The sequence below is a fragment of the Mobula hypostoma genome, chromosome 7 (genome assembly GCF_963921235.1).
Source record: "Mobula hypostoma chromosome 7, sMobHyp1.1, whole genome shotgun sequence".
NCBI classification, from domain to species: Eukaryota; Metazoa; Chordata; class Chondrichthyes; order Myliobatiformes; family Myliobatidae; genus Mobula; species Mobula hypostoma.
The window spans coordinates 144,566,240-144,593,525 of NC_086103.1; the positions used below are offsets into that span (position 1 = coordinate 144,566,240).

Sequence of the window (27,286 nt, forward strand, 5' to 3'; positions counted from 1 at the left end):
ACTCAAATCTGTAATTTAGCATTGATAAAGTCAGTCAAAACTATTGGAACACACTTGAAAGTTTAACAAACTGAATTTCTATTGTATTTTATTTACCACAGTTTAACATTAATTATCGATTATCTCTGTCGAAACTATGAATTTAACCCAGATCACTTTCTAAGAGTGGCTCCAATGCAATTCCTACAGATCCTCACTTGATTCATTGTTGCAGGACAACATCCTGAAAACAGGTACTAAAGTTCTGCTATGAGCTGGGATTCAACACTAGTAAGGAACTTCCATGATATTGTAGGTGTACTATGTGTCTAATCTCTACGGCAGCTTTAATAGAATAAAAATTATGTTTCCAGTAGAAGAAATTGGTTTTGATAGAAAGGGTAAGATAACTGGCAGATATTCCATTTGCACTTTAATAGTCATGCAATCCTAACAGCCAAATCAAGATACGTCAGTCCAAAACATCAACTGTTTATTCCTCTCCATAAATGCTGCATCTCCTGCTGAGTTCGTCCACCATTTTATGGGTATTACTCTGGATCCCCAGCATCTGCAGAATCTTTTGTGCTCAGGATTCAAGTGATTGGGGTCTCAACAGGTGGGGATGGGGGTTGTGGGTGTGAACAGGAGATTCTATATCTCAGAAGTGACTCCGAAATGGTATGTTGCCTCCCTGGTGTCATGGATCAGCCACAGAACATTCCCTTGGGGGAGGGGGGCAGTGAGCAGCCAGAACATCGACAAAATGGAAGAGATCCTGTGCAGTGAAAATTGGAAGCTCCCAGAAGGTAAATTTACAGGTCGAGTCTGTGGTGAAGAAGGCAAACGCAATGTTGGCACTTATTTCAAGGGGAATAGAATATAAAAGCAAGAAGATAATGCTGAGGCTTTATAAGACAGTAGTCAGGTTGCACTTGGAGTATTGTCAACAGTTTGGGCCCCATGTCTCAGAAAGGATGTGTTGTCATCGGAGAGAGTCCAGAGGAGGTTCACAAGGATGATTCCAGGAATGAAAGGGTTAACATATGAGGAGCATTTGACAACTTTGGGCCTGTGCTCACTGGAATTTAGAAGAATGCGGGGGGATCTCACTGAAAACTACTGAATGTTGAAAGGACTAGATAGGGTAGATGTGGAGAAGGTGTTTCCTCTGATGGGGTACTCAGAACTCAAGGGCACAGCCTCAAAATTGAGGGGTGACCTTTTAGTACAGGGGTAAAGAGAATTTTTTTCAGCCAGAGAGCAGTGAATCTGTGGAATGCTCTGCCACAGACTGCGGTGGAGGTCAAGTCCGTGGGTATATTTAACACAGAAGTTGATAGTTTCCTGATCATTCAGAGCATCAAAGGATATGGTGAGAAGGCAGGTGTATGCGGTTAAGTGGGATCGGTGACTCGATGGGCTGCTATGTCTTGTGAGCTAGGGAAGAAGTTAAAAAGCAAAACCCCAAGGGTGTGTCAAAAGAACATGTGGCTTAAAACTTGGTGTGGGGGGTGGGGTGGAATCGAATTTTCGGACCTATAGTTCTGTTCTATTGCAGGGGTGATCTGTACAAGAAGGACAATTTTCACCTGAACTGGATGGGGACCAATATCCTGGTAAGCACCACTACAGTGGGTTTAGATTAGATTAGTGGGGGGGGGGGGTGGAATCCTAGGCATAGGGAAGCAAATGAGAGGCTGGAAAGTGGTGCAAAAGTCAGTGACAGTAAACTGACTAGGCACAACATGCAGGAGCATGGCAAGGAGCAAAGAAAGCCTATTGGATTAAATTGCATTTATTTTAATGCAAACTGTCTGAGAGGCATGGCCAATGAACCTGGGGCTTGGACATTATAGCCATTACATGTTACTAGGACATTATAGACTCTATGGAAACATGGCCAAGGGGGGACAATACTGTAGCTTAATGTGCTGGGGTACAGGTACTTTAGGGATGGATGTGGAGGAAAGAGAGGCGAGCAAGTTGCACTTTCAATTAAGGGGAATGCCACAGCAGAGATCAGAGATGGAATTACTGAAGGATCATCCTGTGAGGTTTAATGGGAGGAGCTGAGAAATAAAAGATGACCACATTGTTAGGATTGTACTATAGGCCCCCAAATAGTTAGTGGGAATTGGAAGAACAAATACGCAGGGATTGTGCAGAGTTGTAAGGATAAAGGCTGATTTATACTTCTGCGTCAATTCGACACCGTAGGTACGGCGTCACCGCGAACCCTACGCAGAATTGGAATTGGAAGAACAAATATGCAGAGATTGTGCAGAGTTGTAAGGATAAGCGGTGTCCTAGTCAGGGATTTTTAACTTTCTTAACATCAACTGGGACTGGTGTACCGTTAATGGCTTACATGGGGTGGAATTTATTAAATGCATTCAGGAACATTTGCTAAGGCAATATATACTGTACATAGTGCCCTACAAGTTGAGCCTATTTTTGGGTAACAGGGTGGGTCAAGTGTCTGTGGTGATATTAGGGGAGATTTCTCGGACCAGTGATGATAGTCCTATTAGTTTTATAATTGAAGCAAGGGAAATTTTAACTGTACAGGACAGCAGCATGCCAAGTTTGGTTGGAAAAGGTTGCTTGTGGTCAAATGGACCACAGACGTGTGGGAGACGTTTAAAGGATGAAATAATGAGAGCTGAAGGTCTAATTATTCCTGTTATCGAGTGTAGGAGTAGGGAACCCAGGATGACGAGGGATATCGAGGCCAATGCCGGGGAAGAGAAAGCCTCCTGGGTCAGTTACAGCAGTTGGGATCAAGCAAATCCCTGGAGGAGTACAAGGGATACAGGACTGTAAGCAAGGAAATCAGGAGAGCAGAACGGGAGCATGAGATAGTTTTAGCAGGAAAGATTAAGGAAAATCCAAGTGTTTTTATGTATATTAAGGGAAAAGGAATAACTGAGAAATTAGGGCCAGTCAAAGACCAAAAGGGTCACCTTCTGTAGAGCTGCAGGAGATGAGTGAAGTCTTTAATGAGTATTCCTCTTGTGTTTCAACCATGGAGAAAGACAAGACGACTTCGGAGCTAGAAAAAGTAAACGTGGAGGTCTTGGGGATAATCTGCATTACTGTAGAGAGTGTTGAATGTCTTAGAAGGTATAAAGGTAGACAAATCTCCAGGACCTGACCAGGTATATCCAAGAACACTTTGGGAGCACTGGCTGAGTTATCTGCACCATTGTTAGCCACAAGTGAAGTGCCTGTAGACTGGAGGGTAGCAAATGTTTGTGTCTTCCTTTTAACATTGCACAGGAGCAAAAAAAGCTACAGAGAGCTATAACCTCAGCCAGCTCCATCATGAGCACTAGCCTCCCCAGCACTGAGGACCTCTTTAAAGTGTGATCCTTAAAAAGGCAGAATCGATCATTAAGGACCACCACCATGCAGGGTGGCATGATGGAGATACGTCTCTACCAAAGGAGGTGTAAGGCACTCCTTCCCTCCTCTAGCTTGCATGTCTCCCTAGGGCAAAGTGTAACGTCTGCTTAGCCCCACAACCCCACCCCACCCGAGCAATCAAGGACATGAAGCTTTGGATGTAGGTGGTGGATGGTTGTATGAGGAGCTGCTGCATATCATACAACCTGGTTACGTGACCATTGACACCAAGCTGACAATCTGTGGAGAGTATTGATAATGCTAGGGTCACCCATCTTGTAAAGGCACAGGCCAGAAGAAGGCAATGGCAAATCACTTATGTAGAAAAATTTACCAAGAACAATCATGGTTATAGACTATGATGGCTGATGTCATACAACATGGCACATAATGATGTCACGCAGGACATGCCCCCTTCTTATTACTACCATCAGAGAGGAGGTACAGGAGCACACTTGTAATGATTTAGGAACAGCTTCTTCCCCTCCACCATCAGAATTGAACACTACTTCACTGTTTTGCTGTCTTTGTGCACTATGCATTTATTTTTATACTGTATATTTCTTATTATACCTTTAGTCATTTTTTTATATATTGCACAGTATGCTGCTGCAAAACAATAAATTTCACCACATGCTGTATGTCAGTGATAATAAACCCGATTCTGATTCTGATTCTGCCAATAATTAAGGGCAACAAAGAAAAACCTGAAAACTATAGATAAATAGATGTACTTTATTAATCCCAAGGGATTAAGCCTAACATCAGTGGTAGTCAAGTTACTGGAGATGATTAGACAGAGATAGATTAGGGGTAGTCAGCAAAATTTTGTGCATGGGAGATTATGTCTTACGAATTTGATTGAGTTTATGATGTGGTGACCAAGAAAGTTGACAAGGACAAGGTGGTAGATGTGGTTTACATGGACTTCAATCAGGCCTTTGATAAGCTTCATGGTACACTGCTCCAAAAGATTAGATCACGTACTATCCAGGGAGAGCTGGCTAATTGGATACACAATCAGCTTGATGGTAGACAGCAGATGAAGATGGTGGAAGGACTGGAGGCCTGAGAGTAATAGCGAGCTTCAGTGATTGGAGCTGGGCCTATTGTTGTTTGTCATCTATATCAACAATTAGGATAAGAATGTTAAAGGCATAGTCAGTAAGATTGCAAATGCCTCTAAAATAGGTGGTACAGTGGACGATGAAGAAAATTATCAAAAATTACAGGGAGATCTTGATCAGCTCAGTAAGTGGGCCAAGGAATGTCAAATATGTGCAGTGTATTGCATTTTGGGAAGTCAAATCCAGGCACTGCTTTCACAGTGAACAGCAGGGCCCTTGGGTGTTGTAGAACAGGGAGTAAGTACACAGCTCACTGGAAGTAGAGTCGCAGGTAGACAGAATGGTGAGGGCAGCTTTTGGCATATTGGCCTTCATCAGTCAGCACATTGCGTATAATAGTCGGGAGGTCATGGTGCAGTTCTACAGGATGCTGGTGAGACCACACTTGGAGTACTCTGTTCGGTACTGGTCACCCTGCTGTAGGAAAGATGTGATTAAACTGGAAAGAGCACAGAAATGATTTACAAGGATGCTGGCTGGACTTGAGGGACTGGGTTATAGGCAGGGGTGCAGTGCAAACTTTTTTTTTTAGGTGCCGGAGCTGACAAAATGCTTGCAATTTCCTATATCCTCTCCATATATATGTCACACCCAATTTGTGTACCTGCTCATTTTGAGTACTGGGCAACTTCCTTGCCCCATTCATGTAATGAGCAGGTACACAAATTGGGTGTGACATATATATATATGAATAGGACTTCTTGTAATGTAAAGCACTAAACCAAGATGAAAGAAATATATGAATTCCAGAGCTCCACAGAAATATAGTGATAGTTAAGTCATCAACAAGTTTATAGTCTATCACTACAATAAAACATACAATACTTAATTTAATAATGTAACAAAGTATTGCACTGTTGCACTCACTAATTATCATAAAATATAATTATCAAGTAAAGAAAAAGAGGGTAATCATGTATTTTACCAATTTAAAAGTAATTACTTACTTACCAAATGCCACAATTGAGAAGTTTCACAATAATTTCCACAAAGGGTCAGGTGTAATATGTGTTCGGGGTCTGAAGCAACTCCTGTCCTGGTGTCATCTGCTGATCTGTGGTACCGCAGCCACGATGCGACATACGGCTCAGGATTCCACTAAACTAGAGGAGGTCCGTGCAGTTTAACAAACATAAGTGCTGATACATGATCTATGAGAATTCTTGAGCATTGTGTTGTTCTTATCAAGCTCATGTGACTGAATCCTCTCTCACACTCAGCAGTACTAATAGGAATAACTTGTGAACAGCTCAGTAATGGGCGTAAATCTTGGGGGATGCGGCGTCCACAATCCTCCACATAATCTCTTAAGGCATTTATTACAGAGGAAGAAGAAAGCTTAAACCTCTTACAGAGAGATGACATTGCAGCTTCTCCATAATTAGGCGGTATTTCAGCAGGCCAATTATCTTTATCAAGGACACACATTTCATTTAGCAGGGATTTATACATACTTTGAGGTTTAGAAGTTTGAGAACTGTTCAAGGATGTTTGCCGTGAACATACAGTCCTGGTACCCATTGTAAAGAGCGGAAAAGTGCTCACACTTTTGTACAGTCGTCCCTCGGTATCTGCAGGGGATTGGTTCCAGGACCCCTGTGGATACCAAACTCTGCGGATGCTCAGGTTCCTTATATAAAATGGCATAGTATTTGCATATAACCTACGCACATCCTCCTGTATACTTTAAATCATCTCTAGATTACTTGTAATACCTAAAACAATGTAAATGCTATGTGAATAGTTGTTATACTGTATTGTTTAGGGAACAATGCTCAAACAACGAGTGCTGGAGAGAGACTGAGGATCTGTGAAATGGCGGGAGGCTACAGCAGGGTATGCTGGGAGAACGGGTTGAGCGAGGAGGAATTTCACAAAACAGTCACAGCTCCAGGATTTCACCAAAAACAATCAAATATCCTAATGTTATTAGTGGTATTTTCCCCACCAGCCACGACCCCCTCTCCCCAACTCCCACTTCTGTAAAATTCCCTCCATTTAATATGCGGCCACTGTTAAATTGGCAGCTTGTTTATTTTGACTCTTTTTTATATAACAGAGGTGCCGGAGCAGTGCTCCAATGAGATCCGGCAGCACTGCACCCCTGGTTATAGGGAGAGATTGGATAAACCTCAGAGCATAAGAGACTGAGAGGTGATCTTGTAGAGATAGATAAAGCAGCAAAGGGTGAATGGACTCAGTATTTCTCCAGAATATGAGAATCAAGAATTGGAAAGCATGGGTTTAACGTGAGAGAGGAAAGATTTAAGAGGAACTTGAGGAGCAACTTCATTTTTTTTTAAACATAGAAAGGGTGATATCCTTGTGTAATCAACTGCCGGGGTAGTGGTCAAGATAGGTATGGTATCAACCTTTAAGAAATTGGAGAGGTACATGGAATTGGAAAGGTTTAGAAGGTTCTGAGCCAAACACTGGCAAATGAGTCTAGCTTGGATGGAGCATATTGGTCAGGATGAGTTGAAGGAGCTGGTTCTATACTGTGTACTTCTGACTCTATGTCTCTATGCTAGTTCAAGCTTTTAGTAGCAAAGAGACACAATTTTTATTGCTAAAATGTCAATCTGAACACAATCAGAAGTCTGTGAGCCTTTTTTCACTACCAGATAGATCAGGCTGCATCTGTAAGATGAGAAACAGAATTAACATTTTGGGTCAAAGATCGCTTGTCACAAGGAAGCAACCATCTTTCAACTGAGATTTCGGGGGTAAAGGAACACCAGCACAAACTTTTGCACTGAGACTGCGAATTTCCTTGGAGACATCCCTACTTCAGTATCTTCTGGAAATTTCACACATACACATGCACACTGCCACAGTAGAAAAGAGCTCCAGGAGCCTAGATCTAGAATACCACATGGTATTCTCAGAATATTAGATCACAGATTTTCACAAATTAATTATGTCAATCTGCCTGCAGAAGTAATGGGCTTGATAGTATTCCGCATAATTGACAGTTCTTCAACCTTTCAAAATTGCCTTTGGCCAGCTCAACATGTTAAGTTTTTGAATGAGTGGAATTAAGTCTGTACCATTCTGAACAGACCCTAGCCACGAGTTTTGCTTTATAGATAACAAATATCTGCCGTTTATAATTACGAATATCTGTATGCTTGATTGTCTAAATTTTTCCAAGCTCCTTGGTTGTCGTAAACAAATGACAATCTCCCCAACATTACTCAATAGTTATTTTGTCAGTAAGCACACAGTATTTCTTCAGTAGATAGAACAGGAAGACCAAAACTTTCTGAAATTAAAACAGAGAATACTGGAAAACACTCAGCACATCAGGTAGCGTGGTCCGCAACCTACAAAATTAATGCCATTTCCCTCTCCATAGACACTGCCTGACCTGCTGAGAATTTCCAGAAATTTCTGGTTATATTTCACATTTCTATACGTTTTATGCCTTTGAACTAAAATTTTCCATCCAATCATTGCATAAGAAAGAACACAAGTATCTGCATGTGATATGTCTTTTAACAGAAGAACCCTAATAACTTCATTGGATAAAACTAGTGAAGCAGTCTTGTGCCATGGGTTAGAAAAACAGAATAAACCTGAACAACAGAATAGTGTTTCAGATGAGTGGTGGCTGAAAGAACAATTTTCATTTCTTTTGGCGGCAGAAACAGAAGAAAGTCCTTTATCCCGTCACCCCTGCTCCACTATTCGGTTCTTTTACCTCAATGCCATCCTCCTATTTTAACCTCATACCCCTTGTTGTTATTAACATCTACAAATCTATTGACCTCAAAGAGATTTGGGCTAGTTTCATCTTAGATTTGGCACCCCTGGCCTTTACAGAAATATACAGCACAACAGCATGCCATTCATGCCAACTATAAATAGTTTATAATTCAATACATTTTCAGTGCAGTTAGGCAACACACATGTCTGGAATAAACTCAAAGTAGAATAAATGGACTTGGAGGTGTTCTTATAGTCCTGTGTGGAATGAACTGAAATTTTCAATCATTCTACACCCTTAATACCTGGTGCTCAACTGCAATAAAACAAGCAAAAACTTCCATGTCCAGATTCTTCAATTTAGATAATTTCCTATTGTACAGTTCCCTTCATTTCTTAAATACCTTTCTCAGGTGACCACTTTTCACTCAGGGAACAAACATCTCATCACAGTCCCTACAGCAGAGGTCCCAGCCCCAGACATTTTGTCCATTTTTTAACCTCCCTTCAGAATCTGCCCACTTCAACTCTGTGCACCAACAGTGGAGAGAGTGGCTGCTTCGCATTGTTGATTGATGCCAAACAAGCAGGCAGCTTTGTCCCAAGGAAGGCAGCCCAAATACTTCGGCAGCTGTTCTTAAAATCATTAAGAATGCATGAACTTCACGATCTGGATTTCCTGATCAATTAAACATTGCAGGTTTGAGGATAATTGCCATACCTCAAATTCAGCTCCAGTTATTGGGAACAAGCCAACTGATGGAATCAGGAGTTGACTCAGCAACACGAGGGAAGCAAAAGAATGGACTAAAGCTTGCTGCAAAATTCAGTAATTCCTTGCTGAACATCCATATATCATATTTCCTAGGAATGTTTGAAAGATGTTTGTTGGTGACAGCATAGCTAGAAGCTAGCTCAGACACAAGCAGCAGAAATCTGCTTCCATGTTCTTGGAGTCGTCACTACAAGAGATTTCCATTTCTCATCAAATGAGGAAGCACCTAACATACACATGACTTTTACTCCCACAAAATGTCCTCTTAAGGCTACACCCATGTTACTCAATTCAGTAATTTACTTTGTAGATGTGGCATCACATCCTGTCTATGCACTTCTTATTCCCATCCGCCATTCAACATCACTCTTATTTCTGCAAGATCATCAGTCACAAACGTTTCCATCACATACACTTTTAGGTCATTTACTTCCCTGAAGGGATCACACAACATAGATCATAATCCTCCTGCCTTCTGCAGAAGTGGTAACCTGTAAACTAGTAAGGCCATTGAAGACAAGCTATGTTGGTCTACAGCAACCTAGTGGCAGAATTCTTGTTTCATCTAGCTGCACTGCATAGAACAGGGGTCCCCACCCTTATTTGCACCACGGACCGGTTTAATATTGACAATATTCTTGTGGACCGGCTGACTGGTGGGGGGGGGGGGGTTCAAGTAGGGTTAAACTCACCTCAATATGTCTTTTACAGTTAGGGTTGCCAACTTTCTCACTCCCAAATAAGGGGCAAAAGTAGCAGTCAAATCCCGGGACACTTGCATTTACCCCGAGAAAGACTACCATGACCATGAACAACAGGAATTCTGCAGATGCTGGAAATTCAAGCAACACACATCAAAGTTGCTGGTGAACGCAGCAGGCCAGGCAGCATCTCTAGGAAGAGGTACAGTCGACGTTTCAGGCCGAGACCCTTCGTCAGGACTAACTGAAGGAAGCGTGAGTAAGAGATTTGAAAGTGGGAGGGGGAGGGGGAGATCCAAAATGATAGGAGAAGACAGGAGGGGGAGGGATGGAGCCAAGAGCTGGACAGGTGATAGGCAAAAGGGATACAAGAGGATCATGGTACAGGAGGTCCGGGAAGAAAGACGGGGGGGGGGGGGAACCCAGAGGATGGGCAAGGGGTATATTCAGAGGGACTTCTCCTATCATTTTGGATCTCCCCTTCTAACTTTCAAATCTCTTACTCACTCTTCCTTCAGTTAGTCCTGATGAAGGGTCTCGGCCTGAAAAGTCAACTGTACCTCTTCCTAGAGATGCTGCCTGGCCTGCTGCGTTCACCAGCAACTTTGATGTGTGTTACCATGACCATGAAGCCCTGCGCGGGCTTCTGTGTGCACAAGCGTATACGTGCCGAATTTTTTCCACAAATTGGTTTCGGCTTAATCTTCCTGACTACACTGTACATACATTATTTCTACTTTATATAGGCTGTGTACTTATCATATCATTCCTGCTTTTACTATATGTTAGTGTTATTTTAGGCTTTATGTGTTATTTGGAATGATTTGGTAGGTTATTTTTTGGGTCTGGGAACGCTCAAAAATTTTTCCCATATAAATTAGTGGTAACTGCTTCTTCGCTTTACGCCATTTCAGCACGAACGGTTTCATAGGAACGCTCTACCTTAGCGGGGGAAATACGGGACAAGGGCGGTCTCGTATGGGACAAACAAATTTAACCCAATATACGGGATGTCCCGGCAAATACGGGACAGTTGGCAACCCGATGTTCAAGTTCAACAGTGCGTGACAGGGAATGAGGAAAGGTGTAGCTGACTCATATCGTTTCCTCGCAGCCCAGTAGCACATGCTCTGCAGCCCGGTGGATGAGGACCGCTGGCTTAGAAGACTCAGTGAAAATTGATCACATGCATCAGGAAGATCTTCAAAACTCTTACACTGATGATCTATTCATGTTTTCTTAAATCAGCTACAGACCTGTCCAAGAAAATTGCTTACTTTGGGCAGCACTCAGGCCCAGCATGTGGACCTGGTGATTCTGAAATCATAAGTGAGCAAGACCTGATGTTGGAACATAAACAACAAAGGAAATCTATTCGAGGACCTAGGATGACCTGTGCTTTGGTCAGCTGGCATGAGAAGTTCAACTTTAATAGCCACCAAACTGAATACTTATGGAATCAAGCAAAGACTGGTGGCGAAGCTGATAAGCATCCGAATAGCCTGGAGTATAAGTGATATAAAATCACAAGCCTTCAATTTGTTCATCCAGAGGACAATAGGCCAAATGTACAGAGCATCAAATGCATGCATGAGAGACCATGCTCCACTTTCATGGTACCCCAGCCTTTACAGTTGTGCACTCCAGGTATCTGCAGCAAAAAGAACAAACATTTCATTTCTATTAAAAGACAAAGGAAAAAAAATGTGACTCCAACTCAGCGTTTGCATGTTCTCCCTGTGACCGCTTAGGTTCCGCCGATTACTCCGGTTTCCTCCCATATTCCAAAGACGTATGGGTTAGGATCAGTACGTTATGAGCATGCTAAGCTGGCATTGGAAGCATGGAGATACTTGTGAGCTGCGCAGAGCATATTCTCAAACTGTGTTGGTCATTGACACAAATGGCACATTTCACTGTAAGTTTCAATGTGCATGAAACAAATAAAGTTGATTTTTATCTTTTACCTTTCTCTCTGCCTTTGCTTCCTGATACAATCATCTGGAGGCTACAGTTATACAAGGTGCAGACTGCCACTGTACACAGAGGTCTTACTGCTTAAGATGGTTGGCAGGATCATAGAGTACTGCAACAGTCTGCACCACATCCACCTTCCTGGAAATTCCTTCTGAAAAGGCAAGTAATGGTATGGTGTAAATTTTAAATCATTTATCAAAGATATTGAGAGGGAGAAGCTGAAGTCGTATGTGTTAGTATTACAGTGGAGTAAGGGAAATTACAGAAGCTTGAGAGAGGAGCTGGCCAAAATTGAATGAAAGGGGACACTAGCAGGGATAACTGCAGAACAGCAATGGCTGAAGTTCCTGGGAGATGGAGGACAGATACGTGCAACGAAGAAGAAGAATTATAAAGGCAGGAGGACTCAACCATGTCTGACAACAGAAGTCAAAAACAACATAAATGCAAAAGAGAAGGCATACAACAGAACAAAAATTCGTGGGAAGTTAAGAGGATTGGAAAGCTTTTAAAAATGAAAAAAGCTACTGTACTAGAAAAGCTATAATGATGGAAAAGATGAAATATTAAGGTAAGCTAGCCAATAATATCAAAGAGGATACCAAATTTTTTTTTCAGATATATGAAGAGTAAAAGAGAGGAGAGAGTAGATATTGGATCACTGGAAAATTATGCTGGTGAGGTAGCTTTGGGAGACAAGGAAATGGCAGATGCACTGAATAAGTATCTTGCATCAGTGTTCACTGTGAAAGACACTATCGTATGCCAGATGTTCGAAAGTGTCAGTTGCTATTACTATGGAAAAGGAGCTTGGGAAGCATAAAGGTCTGAAGGCGGTTAAGTCCCCTAGACCAGATGAACAACACTCCATGGTTCTGAAAGAGGTAGCTGAAGAGATTGTGGAGGCGTTAGTAATGATATTTCAAGATTCACTAGATTCTGGAGGACTGAAAAACTGCAAATGTCACTCCACTCTTCAAAAAATGAAGAAAGACAGAAGAAGGAAAATTTTACGCCATTAGTCTGACCCAAATGGTTGAGAAGGTGTTTGAGTCAATTACTAAGGATGAGGTCCCAGGGTACTTGGAGGCACATGATAAAATAGGCCAAAGTCAGCATGATTTTCTAAAGGGAAAATTTTGCCAGAAAACATTCTTGGAATTCTTTGAAGAAATAACAAGTTGAATATACAAAGGAGAATTGGTGGATGTTGTGTACTTGGGTTTTCAGAAGGCGTTAGACAAGGTGCCACACATAAGGCTGCTTAGCAAGGTCAGAGCCCATGGTGTTACGGGAAAAATACTAACGTGCATAGAGGAATGGCAGATTGGCAGGAGGCAAAGAGTGGGAATAAAGGTTGCCTTTTCTGATTGGCTGCCAGTGACTAGTGTGTTCTACAGGGATTGATGTTGGGACCACTTCTTTTTACATTGTATTATGTAGATAGAAGGAGGGGCAGGTAATGTTGAGGAACCAAGGAGGCTGCAGAAGGAGATTAGGAGGATGGGCAAACAAGTGGCAGATGGAATACAGTGCCCGGAAATGTATGGTCATGTACTTTGGTAGAAGGAATAAAAGCATAAACTATTTTCTGCATGGGAAGACAATTCAAAAATCAGACGTGCAAAGGGATTGGGAGTACTCATGCAGGATTCCCTAAAGTTTAACTTGCAGGTTGAGTCAATGTTAGGAAGACAAATGCAATGTTAACATTCATTTTGAGAGGACTAGAATAGAGAGGACTAGAAGGATGCAATGCTGAAGTTTTATAAGGCATTGAGCAGCCTTTCTTGGAGTATTGTGAGCAGTTTTGGAACCCGTATCTAGGAAACGATGTGCAGACATTGGAGAGGGTTCAGAGGAGGTTCATGAGAATGATTCTGGGAATGAAAAGCTGAACAACACCTTATATTCCAAATGGGTAGCCTCCAACCTGATGGCATGAACATTGATTTCTCGAACTTCTGGTAATTGACCACCCGCCCCCCTTCACCATTCCCCACTCCCATTTCCCTCGCTCACCTCATCTCCTTACCTGACCATCACCTCTCTCTGCTGCTCCTCCCCTTCTCTTTCTTCCATGCCTTCTGTCCTCTCCTATCAGATGCCTCTTGTCCAGCTCTTTATCTCTTTCACCAATCTACTTCCCAGCTCTTTACTTCACCCCTCCTCCTCTCCCAGTTTCACCTATCACCTAGTACCTTGTACTTCTTCTTCCCCTCCCCCCACCTTCTCACTCTGACTTCTCATCTCTTTTTTTCCCCCATTCATTGACTGTTTACTCTTTTCCATAGATGCCGCCTGGCCTGCTGAGTTCCTCCAGAATTTTGTGTGCATTACTTTGATTTCCAGCATTTGTAGATTTTCTCTTAGATGTCATGTGAGGAGTGTTTCACTGCTGTGGGCCTGTACCTGCTGGAATTTAGAAGAATGAGAGGGAACCTCATTGAAACCCTATTGAATATTGAAAGATCTAGATTGAGTGGACGTGGAGAGGACGCTTCCTATAATGGGAGAGTCTAGAACCAGAAGGCACAACCTCAGAATAGGTTCTATTTAGAACCGAGATGAGGAGAATTTTTTTTTTAAATGAGAGGGTGGTGAATCTGTGGAAAGCATTGGCTGTGAAGGTCAGGTCATTGAGTGCATTTAAGATGGAGGTTGATAGATTCTTGATAAGTCAGGGTGTGAAAGGTTACGGGGAGAAGGCAGAATAATGGTGTTGAGAGGGAAATGGATCAGCCGATCTCAAATGGCGGAGCAGACTCGGCGTACCAAATGGCCTAATTCTGCGCCTACGTCTTATGTCTTAAATAAAGGGGAATGGGGAAGGGACTGAGTCAGGCTCAGGGATTAGCAATGATCTTAATAAACAGTTGAACAATCTCAAGGGATTCAAAGGCTTCCCTTTGTCATTTAGAGTTTTTCCAGAATCTAAGCAAAGTCCTGTGCTACTATGAGCTGCTTTGGGCACTGGCATGACCACAATATTCCAAGATTTCACATTTCTTACGTATTTGGTTCACGCTCACTTACATCGTACGACATGGGGTTGCTGACATTTCAGACTCAAGTGGAATATTTATCCCATGCACAAAACCACACTGAATTGTTTGGCTAGAGGCAGAGAGTGGCTTACTTGTGCTATGAGGTAGACAGTGGAAATGTATGAGCAATTTTACTCTTGCTAAATACTTTTATTGTCAGGGAGCACATCACATTCATGTTTACCTTCTCAATGCACAATTAAAACTTTATCAGGCTTGCTAACAAATCTGACATACAAAGTACATCATCCATGTAAAACCACATAACCTTGAAATTCTGATGGTATAGTGGTTGGTTTATTTTGTACTAAGTGCGTGAAGCGCAAAATCGATTGCTAAATGCAATCAGCATATGCATTCATGCACGAAACTGAATCAATGGCTTCCAGGCACACGTGTCCATCCATGAAGTTATTAGACACACAGTGCTTACATCAACTGAAGTAAAGCGGCATCTACTGCAACATGAATTGAAATTCATGACAAAGAAACTGTATGATTTTAAAACACCAGAAAGTCTGCAGATGCTGGAAAACCAAAGCAACACACACAAAATGCTGGTATTGATCTTGACCAAGAAAGCATGTCAGAACAAGAGGATAACCGCCAGCTTAAAATTTAATTAAAGGTGTGTGAAGTAACCACCATGGAGTAGGGCCTTTACCAGAACACAAACCTCTGCTGATATCATGGCACATTAGGCATTGAAGGAGCTGAGTATCTATTACTCCAGTCCATCCTGTTACTCTGTAATAGCTTCTCCAATTTAGCCTGTCAGTTTTGACAAATGTTCCCACTATGAACTGGTATGTTTTGTAACTCCAAAACATAAAAACTGATTGAAAGCAAAAGCGTGGAGTCAGAATGTGAGTCTAACTTCATTTTTACTTTAACTGAGGTGTGCACGTATGATGTGGTAGTGCCATGACATATGCAATTCACTTATTTTTACATATAATCCGTAATGAATTTAAATAAAAAAGAATGCTTAATCAAACAATACATTGTAAATATTACTCAAATACTACTGAAATATTAAATATACAATATGAACAAGGTTCAAAGCTCAATGTAAATTTATTATCAACCTACGTATACGTCATCATACTACCTTGAGATTCATTTTCTTGCAGGCATTTCCAGGTAAATAAAGAAATACAATAGAATTTTATGAAAAACCATACTAACAAAGTCTGACAAACAACCAATGTTCAAAAGAGAACAAATTGTGCAAATAATATATAAAGTCAGTAAAAACAGTGGATTCTGATTAATTGGGCATTGGTTAATCAGGGCAGCGCTTATTTGGGACAACTCTTCCAGAACAAAACTGATCAAGAAAACAGCTGGAATTTCTTTCATTTATATAGAACACTATGCTGCTTAATTGGGGCAGGAGACTGTTGCCGAACAGTTTCTAACTAGCACAGTACATAAGATCACAAGACCAGAATAATCAAGAACTTACCAAGCTCCAGTTTAAATACACTCAATGGCCAGGCCTCCATAGTTACCTGTGGCAACAAATTCCACAAATTTTCCACCTGCTGGCTAAATAAATTACTATTCAACTCCATTCTAAATTATCATCCCTCTATTCTGAGGCTGTGCCCTCTGGTTTTAGACTCCACCACTATAGAAAGCATCCTCCTTACACCAACTCTATCTCGGCCTTTCTCTTTCTTCTTCTAAGAATGAGATCTCCCCTCATTCTTCTAAATTCCAGCAAGTACAGGCCCAGAGCCATCAAATGCTACTCATATGATAAACCTTTCATTCCTGTGATCATTCTTGTGAACCTCCTCTGAACCCTCTCTGAGGTCAGCGCAAAGGTTACGGTATGGGGAAACGTCTGGCAGCCCTTGGGCTATATTCCTTGGAGTTCAGGAGAATGAGGAGGGCATCTCATAGAAACATTCCAAATGTTAAAAGGCCTGAACAGATTAGATAAGGCAAAGTTATTTCCCATGGTAGGGCATGACTTCAGGATTGAAGGACGTCCATATAGAATAGGAGTCCCCAGTAGGGTTGCCAACTGTCCCGTATTAGCCAGGACATCCCGTATATTGGGTTAAATTGGTTTGTCCCATACAGGACCGCCCTTATCCTGTATTTCCCCCAAAAAGGTAGAGCATTCCTATGAAACCGTTCATAAACTGAAATGGCGTAAAGCGAAGAAGCAATTACCATTAATTTATATGGGAAAAATTTTTGAGCGTTCCCAGACCCAAAAAATAACCTACCAAATCATATCAAATAACACCTAAAACCTAAGTTAACACTAACACATAGTAAAAGCAGAATCGGGAAGATTAAGTCAAAACCGATTTGTAGAAAAAAAAATCAGCACGTACACACATGCACACATCACGCATGCGCACACAGGTGCCCACGCAAGGCTTCATGATCATGGTAGTCTTTCTCGGGGTAAACACAAGTGTCCCATATTTGACTGCTACTTTTGTCCCTTATTTGGGAGTGAGAAAGTTGGCAACCCTAGTCCCCAACCTTCTTTTCACCGCAGACCAGTTTAATATCGACAATATTCTTGCGGACCGGCCAACGGGAGATGGGGGGGTGTTGGGGGTGTTCAAGTTCAACAGAGCATGAGAGGGAATGAGGAAAGGTGCAGCTGACTCATATCGTTTCATATCGCCAAATCATATCGTTTCCTCGCGGCCCAGTAACACATGCTCTGCGGCCCGATTGTTGGGGACCACTGGTTGAGAGCAGAGATGCAGAGAAATTACTTCAGTCAGAGGGTGGTAAATCTGTGAATTTGTTACCATAAGCAGCTGTGGAGGCCGAGTCATTAGGTGTATTTAAGGCAGAGATAGATAGTTTCTTGATTAGCCAGGGCATCAAAGGGTATGGGGAGAAGGCAAGGGAGTGGGGATGACTGGAAGCATTGGATTAGCCCATGATTGAATGGCTGAGCAGACTCGATGGGCCAAATAACCTACTTCTGCTCCTATATTTTCAGGTCTTATGCTTTCTTAGTTTCCAAGTGAGGCCTCACCCAGTGCCTCATAAAGCCTCAGCATTACATTCTTTGTTTTACGTTTTAGTCCTCTCAAAATGAATGCTAACATTTCATTTGTCTTCCTCACAGCGACTAAGCCTGCAAGTTAACCTTTAGAGAAACCGACATGAGGACTCCCAAGTCCCTTTGCACCTGGATCTTTGAATTTTCTCCGTTTAGAAAATTGTGTAAACTTTTATTCCTTCTACCAAAGTGCATGACAATACATTTTCTGACACTCTACTCCACCTGCCACTTCTTCGCCCATTCTCCTAATCTGTCTATGTCCCTCCACACTCTCCCTACTTCCTCAACACGACCCGTTCTCCACCTATCTTCATATCATCCACAAACTTGGCCACAATCCATCAATTTCAAATCAAAATCATTGATCTATAACGTCAAAAGAAGCGGTCCCAACACAAACCCCTGCGGAACACCACTAGTCACTGGCAACCAACCAGAAAAGGCTTCCTTTATTCCCACTACTTACCTCCTGACAATCAGCCAATGTTCTATCTATTCTAGAAATTTCCTATAATACTATGGGCTCTTACCTTGTTAAGCAGATTTGTCAGGCAAGATTTTCACTTCAGGAAACCATGCTATTTTATCATGTGCCTCCAAGTACTATGAGACCTCATCCTTAACAATCAACTCCAACATCTTCCGACCCACTGAAGTCAGGCTAACTGGCCTATAATTTCCTTTCTTCTGCCTCTCTTGAAGAGTGAAGTGACATTTACAATTTTCCAGTCCTCCGGAACCATGCCAGAATCTATTGATTCTTGAAAGATCATTACTAATGCCTCCACAATCTCTTCAGCCACCTCCTTCAGAACCCTGGGGTGTAGCCCATCTGGTTAAGGTGACTTATCTACCTTCAGAGCTTTTCAGCTTCTCAGGCACCTTCACCCTAGCAATAGCAGTTACACTCACTTCTTCCCCTACACTCTCAAACTTCTGGCATACAGCTAATGTCTTCTAAAGGAAACATGGATACAAAATACTTCAGATGGTTTCCCCCGCCATCTGAAGGTACAGCATTCCTATGAAACAGTTCGTAAGCCGGAATGTCGTAAAGCGAAGAAGCAATTACCATTTATTTATTTGGGAAAATATTGTGAGCGTTCGCAGACCCAAAAATAACCTATTAAATCATGCCAAATAACACATAAAACCTAAAATAACAGTAACATATAGTAAAAGCAGGAATGATATGATAAATACACAGCCCATATAAAGTAGAAATACTTTTCCACAATCATTGCCTGAACTGTTCTCCGTAGCGAAAATCTCACACAAGCGCTCTCAGCAGAAACACTCTCTCCAGTAACCTTTAAACTATGAAGCTGCCAAATCATACCAAATAACACGTAAAAATACATCGCCTATATAAAGTAGAAATAATGTATGTACAGTGTAATATCACTTACCAGAATCCGGAAAGCGCCAAGCACACTGATGAAGGTGTGTTAGGCTGAGTCGTTGGAGGTTGGGGTAGTGCAGTGGCCCCCACCCTCCGGGCAGCGAACTGATACCAATCTGCGAAGCATGCAGGGGTGCAGTGGTAGCCAGGAGACACACAGCACATCTTTTAAGAAAAAAGCCAAAATAAACAAGCTAATTAATTAGGTGCCGCCTGGCACGTAATTGTCGGCCCAGATCAGATGTGATTGCCGATTGCATCGCTTCTGATCTGGGCCAACAATTACGTGCCCGGCAGCACCTAATTAATTAGCATGTTTATTTCGGCTTTTTTCTTAAAGATGTGCTGTGTGCCTCCCAGCTACCACTGCATTCTCCGCGAATCAGTATCTGTCCGCAGCCTGGGGATTGGGGTGGTGGGACACTGGGGTGTCATCTCATCATTGTCTGTTTCCATTAGGGCAGGCAGCTCATCTTCTCCTTTAACTGCCTGCCTCGATTTCGAAGGTCGAGGCTCATCGTCTGCTGTGGAAGGCTTGAAAATGGCAGTACTGTATGCTTGACTGCTGAGTCTCGCGAATTTTTCTACCATACAGTTCTTTGTAAGGACTCAAACCATCTTACAAATATGCTGTAAACTGACGTACCATTTCGAAATTAAAGTCGTACTTCATCATTACTCATTCGGTTTTGACTGTTATCCTTTCCTCTTCCAATTGCATCAGCTCTTCATCTATCAGTTCTTGGTCATGAAATGCCAAAACCTCTTCAACATCATCTTCGTCAACTTCCACAAGCCAAACTCACTTTGTCCTTACTTCGTTCACCACGATTGAAACGCTTAATTATGTCTAGTTTTATGCTAAGTGTAACACCCTTACAAGCTCTTTCAGGCTTTTCCGATACCTTAGAACTCATCTTGCTAACGGCTGCTCACAGGCACGTGTTTAAGCAATGCCGACTAGAATGCAGTTCCGAATCTGGTGGAGAGTGGCTGCTCAGGGCGCGCGCTACTTTTTTTTAAACCGCGCGCTGCCTTTTTTTCGTGTGCTGCTTTTTCCGCGCGCTGCCTTTTTTCGTAACAGTGAAAACACCTTGTGTTAGCAAAAGCAGGGAACTAATGTAGGTCTTTTCGTAACAGTGAGGTTTCGTAAAGCGAATGTTCGAAAAGTGGGGGACACCTGTATTTAGTTTGTCTGCCATTTCCTTGTCCCCATTACTACTTCTCCAGCATCATTCTGCAGTATCATTTTCCAGCAGTCCACTATCTACTCTCACCCCTCTTTTACTCTTTACATATCTGAAAACACATTTGATATACTCTTTGATATTATTGGCTAGCTTACTTTGATATTTCATCCTTTCCACCCATTACTTTTTAGTTGCCTTCTGTTGGGTCTTAAAAGTTTCCTAACTTCCCACTAATTTTTTCTCTATTATATACCTTCTCTTTTGCTTCTATGTCATTGGACTTCCCTTGTCAGTCTTGGCTGCATCATTCTGCCTTTAGAATAATCCTTCTTTGTGATGTATCTATACTGCATCTTCTGAATTTCTCCCACAAACTCCAGCCATTGCTGTTCTAACATCATCTCTGCAAGTATACCTTTCCAATCAACTTTGGCCAGCTCCTCTCTCAAGCTTCTGTAATTCCCTTTACTCCACTGTAATACTAATACATCTGACTTTAGTTTCTCCTTCTCAAATTGCAGGGTGAAATCTATCATATTATGATTACTGCCTCCTAAGGACTTCTTTACTTTAAACTCCCTAATCAATTTGGTCACACGCACTTATATGGCTGTAAGACACTATATTGTGCTTAGAGCAAACAGTTTTTAAATAGCATCAGTTGCGTGCTTAGGTTCAAAAAACAGTGATTTTTGCCACTGCTAGTTGGTGTGTAATAAACAATAAGACAATTCAGAACTGTTTTGCTCACTGCGGTTTCAAGCATTCAAGCTTGGAGGTGCCAGAAAGAGCCAGGAGTGAAAATGAAATGATTATCACAACTTCATTAGCTCATTCTTCTTGGGTGCTGCTATGATTGACGCATGTGCTTGAAGCAAGTGAATACCTCAGACTGCCAAAGTGAAAGGTTGAAAATGTCAGTAAACAATCCAACGATACTGGCATACAAGTGCAGTTGTGCACAATTGCAACCCGAACACATTTGTGTCTGAGCTCCCAGGCAATCTGCTGCATTCGCCAAAAATTCAACAATTGCTAAAAGAATTCAGCTCCTGCTTTTTCTGTGATATTTCTTCCTAATATTTAACCAAGTGTTCATTTTTAGGAATTAGCAGAGAAAAAAAATACCAGCAAGAACCTCTGCCATTGCTCCAGTTTCTCTTCACTTTTTTTTTAATTAGACAATTTGATTTGCATCTCAGCACTAGGTGTTTCAATTAGTTTCAGTTATGGGCAGCACACAAAGCAAAATGTTGAACATGACTCAAGCAAAGAATTAGAGAAGATGATCTCAGCAATTGCATAGATTTGTTCTCAGGAGCTTATCTCAAGTGTACACATAAAACTAAGAATGCAATCCTAACCAGAGTCAGAATGGTTGAATCTTGGTCAGTGGGATTGGGTCAATGGCCAGGATAGAGGAGTTGCTGGTATGATCAAAGACAATATAAAATATACACTCCAGATGCAAGGCCTTGCCCATCACTCAGCCAGTGATATGAGTCGGCACTAGCCAGCAGTGAATGCTGGCACAGAGTCAGAGTCACACAGCACAGAAAAGGGCCCCAAGGCAAGGTTACAACTAATTTCTCTTTCCATTTGAAAATAGCTTTGATGAGAGAAGAACTGTAAGTTTTTCAGGAATACTTACAACCAAAGCATACGTATTTTTCTGGAGTACTGCATGACTATCCAAGTCAAAGCCGCAAAGGTTGGAGAGACTCCTTTACACGTTCAACCGTAAATGGATAACCAGCGTACAAGTCCAGTTGTACACATAGACATACAATTGCAACCCAAATGCGTTTGTGTCTGAGCTCCCAAACAAACTGCTGCATTCACCAAAACATTTGACAATTACTAAAGGAATTCTGCTCCTGCTTTTTGTGATATTTCTTCTCAATATTTAACCATGTGTTCATTTTTAGCAAATTAGCAGAGAGAAAAAAAATATACTAGTAAAAATCTCTGACATTGCTCAAGTTTCTCTCCACTTTTTTTTAAATTAGACATTTTGATTTGCATCTCAGCAATCAGTGTTTCAATTAGATTCAGTCATGGGCAGCACACAAAGCAAAATGTTGAACATGACTCATGCATTTATTATTGCACATTATTATTTTAGCTATAACATCATTCAAAAGTAAAACACTGAATCTAAGTATGAAGAAGAACCAACTGTTCATTTCAGTCACGGCTCTTCTTAAAATTGAGTCAGTAAGATGTCATTTTCGTCCCACCCACATGAGCACAGTGGCTTTTCCTAGTTTACTCTTATTAAGCTCTGAGTTCCAGGTTATTTGAGTAAACTCCAATTCCTTTAACTTTTGAACCAACAGTGGGCACTGCAAAACAGGAAATTATTGCATGAAGGATTTTAAATAGCGAATCAACATCACGACAGATAGCACAAGATTTCATTATTTATGGAACATTATGTTCTTTGTGTGAACATCACTACAGAGATTTCTGCTTTTATAATTTGCAAGAAATAAATGAATTAGTAAAATCCAAGGTATCTTAACTTCCATTCATAATTTCTTAGTTCCTCTTAATAGTATGTATTGATATTTTCAAAGTTCAAAGTAATTTATTATCAGTGTACATATATGTCACTATATACAACCCTGAAATGCAGTTTCTTGCAGGGATATTCAGTAAGTCGAAGAACCACAATAGAATCAATCAAAAACCACACCCAACAGAGGAGACAAACTACCAAACAGCAAAAGCCAATGACTTGTGCAGATACAAAAGAATAAATAAATAAATAAGCTATAAATATTGACAACATAAGATGAAGTGTCATTGAAAGTGAGTCCATAGTTTGTGGGAAAAGATCGGTGACTGGGCAAGTGAAGTTATCTCCCACTGGTTCAAGGGTGTGATGGTAGAGGGGCAGTAGCTGTTCCTGAACCCGAGTCCTGAGGCTCCTACATCTTGTCACCATCACCTGGGTGGTGGGAGTCCCTAGTGATGGACACTGCTTTCCTGCTATTGTGCTCCAGTGTAGATGTGCTCAATGGTGGGGACGTCGTCTTTATCCATGATGGAGTGGGCTATATCCACTACCTTTTGCAGAATTTTCCATTCAAGAACATTGGTGTTTCCATACCACGCTTAATGCAGCCAGTAAATATATTCTCCGCCACACATCTATAGAAGTTTGTCAAAGTTTTAGATGCCATGTTGAATCTCTGCAATCTCCTAAGGAAGTAGAAGCACGGCCATGTTTTCTTTGCAATTGCACTTGCGTGCTGGGCCCAGGACAGGCCCTCTGAAATGATAACACCAAGGAAGTTAAAGTTGCTGACCCTCTTCATCTGATTCCCCCCCACTCTATGAGGACTGGCTCCTAGACGTCTTCTTTCCTCCTCCTGAAGTCAATAATCAGCTCTTTAGTCTCACTGACATTGAGTGGAAGCTCGTTGATGTAGCACCACTCAGCCAGGCTTTCAACCTCTCTCCTATAGTATATGCTGACTCGTCATCATCTTTGACTTGGCCAACAATTGTGGTGTCATCAGCAAACTTAAATATGGCATTAGAGCTGTGCTTAGTTTCGCAGACATAAGTGTAAAGTGAGTAGAGCAGGGGCTAAGCACACAGCCTTGTGGTTCACCTGTGCTGATGAAGATTGTGGAGGAGATGTCGTTACCAGTACGAACTGACTGGGGTCTGCAAGTGAGGAAATCGAGGATCCAGTTGCACAAGGAGGTATTGAGGCCAAGGTCTTGAAGCTTATTGATTAGTTTTGAGGGGATGATATTATTGAATGTTATGCTGTAGTCAATAAAGAACATTCTGATGTAGGCATCTTTACTGTCCAGCTGTTCCAGAGTTGAGTGAAGAGACAATGAAATGGCATCTTCCGTGGACCTGTTCTCAAACAGGAGTTGATGTGTTTCATTACCAACTTCTCAGAAGATTTCATCACTGTGGATGCAAGTGCTACTGGATAATAGGCACTGAGGCAGGCTACCATGTTCTTCTTAGGCACCGGTACAATTGAAGCCTGCTTGAAGCAAATGGGTACCTCAGACTGCCCAAGCGAGAGGTTAAAGATATGGATGAACACTCCAGCCAGTTGATCAGCACAGGTCTTTAGTACTAGGCCAGGTACCTCATCTGGGCCAGAATCTTTCTGAGGGTTCAGCCTCCTGAATAATGCTCTCAGGACAGCTTCAGAGACTGAAGAAACGGGGTCCTTGGGGGCTGTGGGAGTGTCCCTCCATGTTTTGACGGTCAAAACGAACAAAGAACGAATGAGCTCATCCGGATGCGAGGCCCTGTTGTCACTTGTGTTGCTTGATTTCACTTAAGAGGTAATAGCATTCAAGCCCTGCCACAGCTGTGGAGCATCCTTCATTAATTCAAATTTAGTCCGATGTTTTCAGATTATTCTGAAAGAAACTATGATTTTACTGGTCACATTCAAATTATCAAATAAAATACTCGCACTTCAAGGTCGGTCTGATTGATTTGTTTACAACTTCAGAGACCAATCGGGTCTCTGCTTTCAGTAAAGCCATACTACTTATCATTAAAACAGGAAGGAAATATATAATTTACGTTTTGTAAAGATACTACTAACATGCCAGCTTCTTAACTGAGTACTATCTACCAGCTAATATTTACACCCACGCCTTAAGTACACTGCAGCACCCCCGTAGTCAAATCTTTCACCGGGGCTGCCTGCAGTTTATTGCTGCGCATTACAGCTGTCATCGGAAACCGGTGTGGCCCACCCCCACCGCCACACCCACGGCCCGGGGAACCATCTGGAGGACCCCAAGCAGAATCTACTTTGAGGCCGTGCTCGTAAAGCCGCAGAGACTGGGAGCTCACGGCAAGGAGACAATAAAAATGCTGCCTCTGAGCACCGACTGGGACTGCAGGGAGCCTGTCACATCCACCGCTGCTTCATCGTACAGATTTTCCCGGTGGATGCAGCTATTGCTTTAAACACAAATACCCCTTTGCTCGTGCAGTCCATTCACTCAGCGGACGATGCTAAAAGACAATACTTACTGTCAGCTCCCAAGTCTCCGCCCTCGATGGTATCTGTAACTGTCTCTTCCTTTAATCGCAGATAATGAAGTGATGATACAATTCAGATCTGCACAGCGGGACGACCGGACGTCGGTGCTGTGGCAGCATGCGGTTAATGTCCCTGTGAAATTAACCGTTGCAAGTCTTTCCAATGCGGCAGCCCAGGCTGCACACACATTCTAGCTGTCCACTGCACCAACACTGGCCCCGCGCTCACCAGCACCAACATACCGCACTGCGCAGGCGTTTACCTCATTTTAAAGGGTCACCGAGCTTTTCATGACGGTTAACACTTTTCCTCAACCAACATCGACAGAAATTGCTGTCGAATGAAAATCGTTGTGCCCGTTACTTTGGGAGCATCTTTTTTTTTGACAAAGATATTCTCTGATCCTTTAAGTCTATCACGTCACTCGTGAAATCCAGGGAGCAAAATATAGTATTTCTTACCTGTGAAATGTTCACCTGTCAGCACCTACACATTGTCCCATTGCGCTTTTCAGTGTGAGTTCCGAATCACTATTCAAAGCACCGCAGGCAATTTGCACCCTTCACAAATAGCGGTGTAAAAATGGCGTTGGCTGGGAGATCAGGCTTTCCAAGGACACCTTGAATAACTCCATTGCTCTTCTTCAGAACGGTGCCGCTTGCTCTTTCACGTCCACCTGCGGGGCCCTTGGCTTCACATGTCATCTGACCGGTAGCACCCCGAACAACTAAACAGTTAGTTGGTACTGCAATGTTAGTTGGTCGACCAAGATGTTTGAGCCCATATTTTCCAGTATTGAACTTAAAACATTTCACCTCAGGTCATTTTCAGCCAGGCACTGGAGGAGCTGAGCAACATAATCAGTAGATCTAAAATTGTGTACCTTGATGCTTTCCTTATCATTGTGTGAGACCTGCTTGAAGACTCCCTGGCTAACCATCACCAACATATCACCTGTGGAACCAGAGGAACCAACACACATGAGAATGCTTATCATCATCAGAATGCTTGCTGTGCCATCTCACACCCACAGTTTGGAAAGTCCAATCACCCTGACTGTAGTCCCACATACTGCATAGGCAGAGACAAAAAAACTGCAGCACCAGTGGTGAGGATGAAAAGGATATGGTCAAGGGAGGTGGAGGAGCACTTGAGTTGGTGGACTGGCCAATATTTAGGAATTCATCTTTGGATCTGAATAGAAAAAACACAGTTGTCATCACTGGCTTCATCGAGATCTGTGTGGATGAGTGTATGCCTTCGAGAACATACCAGACATACACAAACCAAAAGACATGGATCAACCAGGAGATTCAGGGCTAGATCTGTGGGCTAGATCCAGAACTATTCAAGAAGTACCGCTATGACTGACGGAAAGCTATTTTAAGGGCGAGAAAACAATTCTGTTTGAGGTTAGAGACGGAATTGGATGCACATCAACACTGGCAGGGTTGGCAGACCATTACTTCCTTCAAGGCAGAACGTAACATCATGAATGACAGTGAAGCTTCAGTCCCAGATGAGCTCAACACCTTTGAAAGGGAAAATAAAACTACACCTGTGCGAACCCTGGCAAGATGTCATGCCCTGATGGTGTAGCTGGTAGGGCTCTGAAACCCCATGCCAACCAGCTGGCAGGACTGTTCAAGGACATCTTCACTGCTAAAGTTAGAGGTTCCCGTCTGCTTCAAAAGGGCAACAATCATACCAGTGCTCAAGAAGAGCAGGGAAATCTGTCTCAATGACTTTCACCCAGTGGCACCCACTTCTACTGTGATGAAGTGCTTTGAAAGGTTGGTCTTGGCTAGAATCAACTCCTGGCTAAGCATGGACCTGAACTCACTGCCACTTGCCTGTGACCACAGTAGGTTTACCCACAGGT

General features: G+C 42.3%; 1 protein-coding gene across 1 annotated transcript in view; it reads right to left on the reverse strand.

Moving 5' to 3' along the window:
• The window catches only part of sacs (sacsin molecular chaperone), a 117,884-nt gene extending 92,194 nt beyond the window's left edge, over positions 1 to 25,690 (reverse strand). The window contains exon 1 of the mRNA XM_063054191.1: positions 25,395 to 25,690. The gene's annotated coding sequence lies outside the window, so the exon portion shown is untranslated. The remainder of the gene's footprint in view (positions 1 to 25,394) is intronic.
• Between the last annotated feature and the right edge of the window lie 1,596 nt (positions 25,691 to 27,286).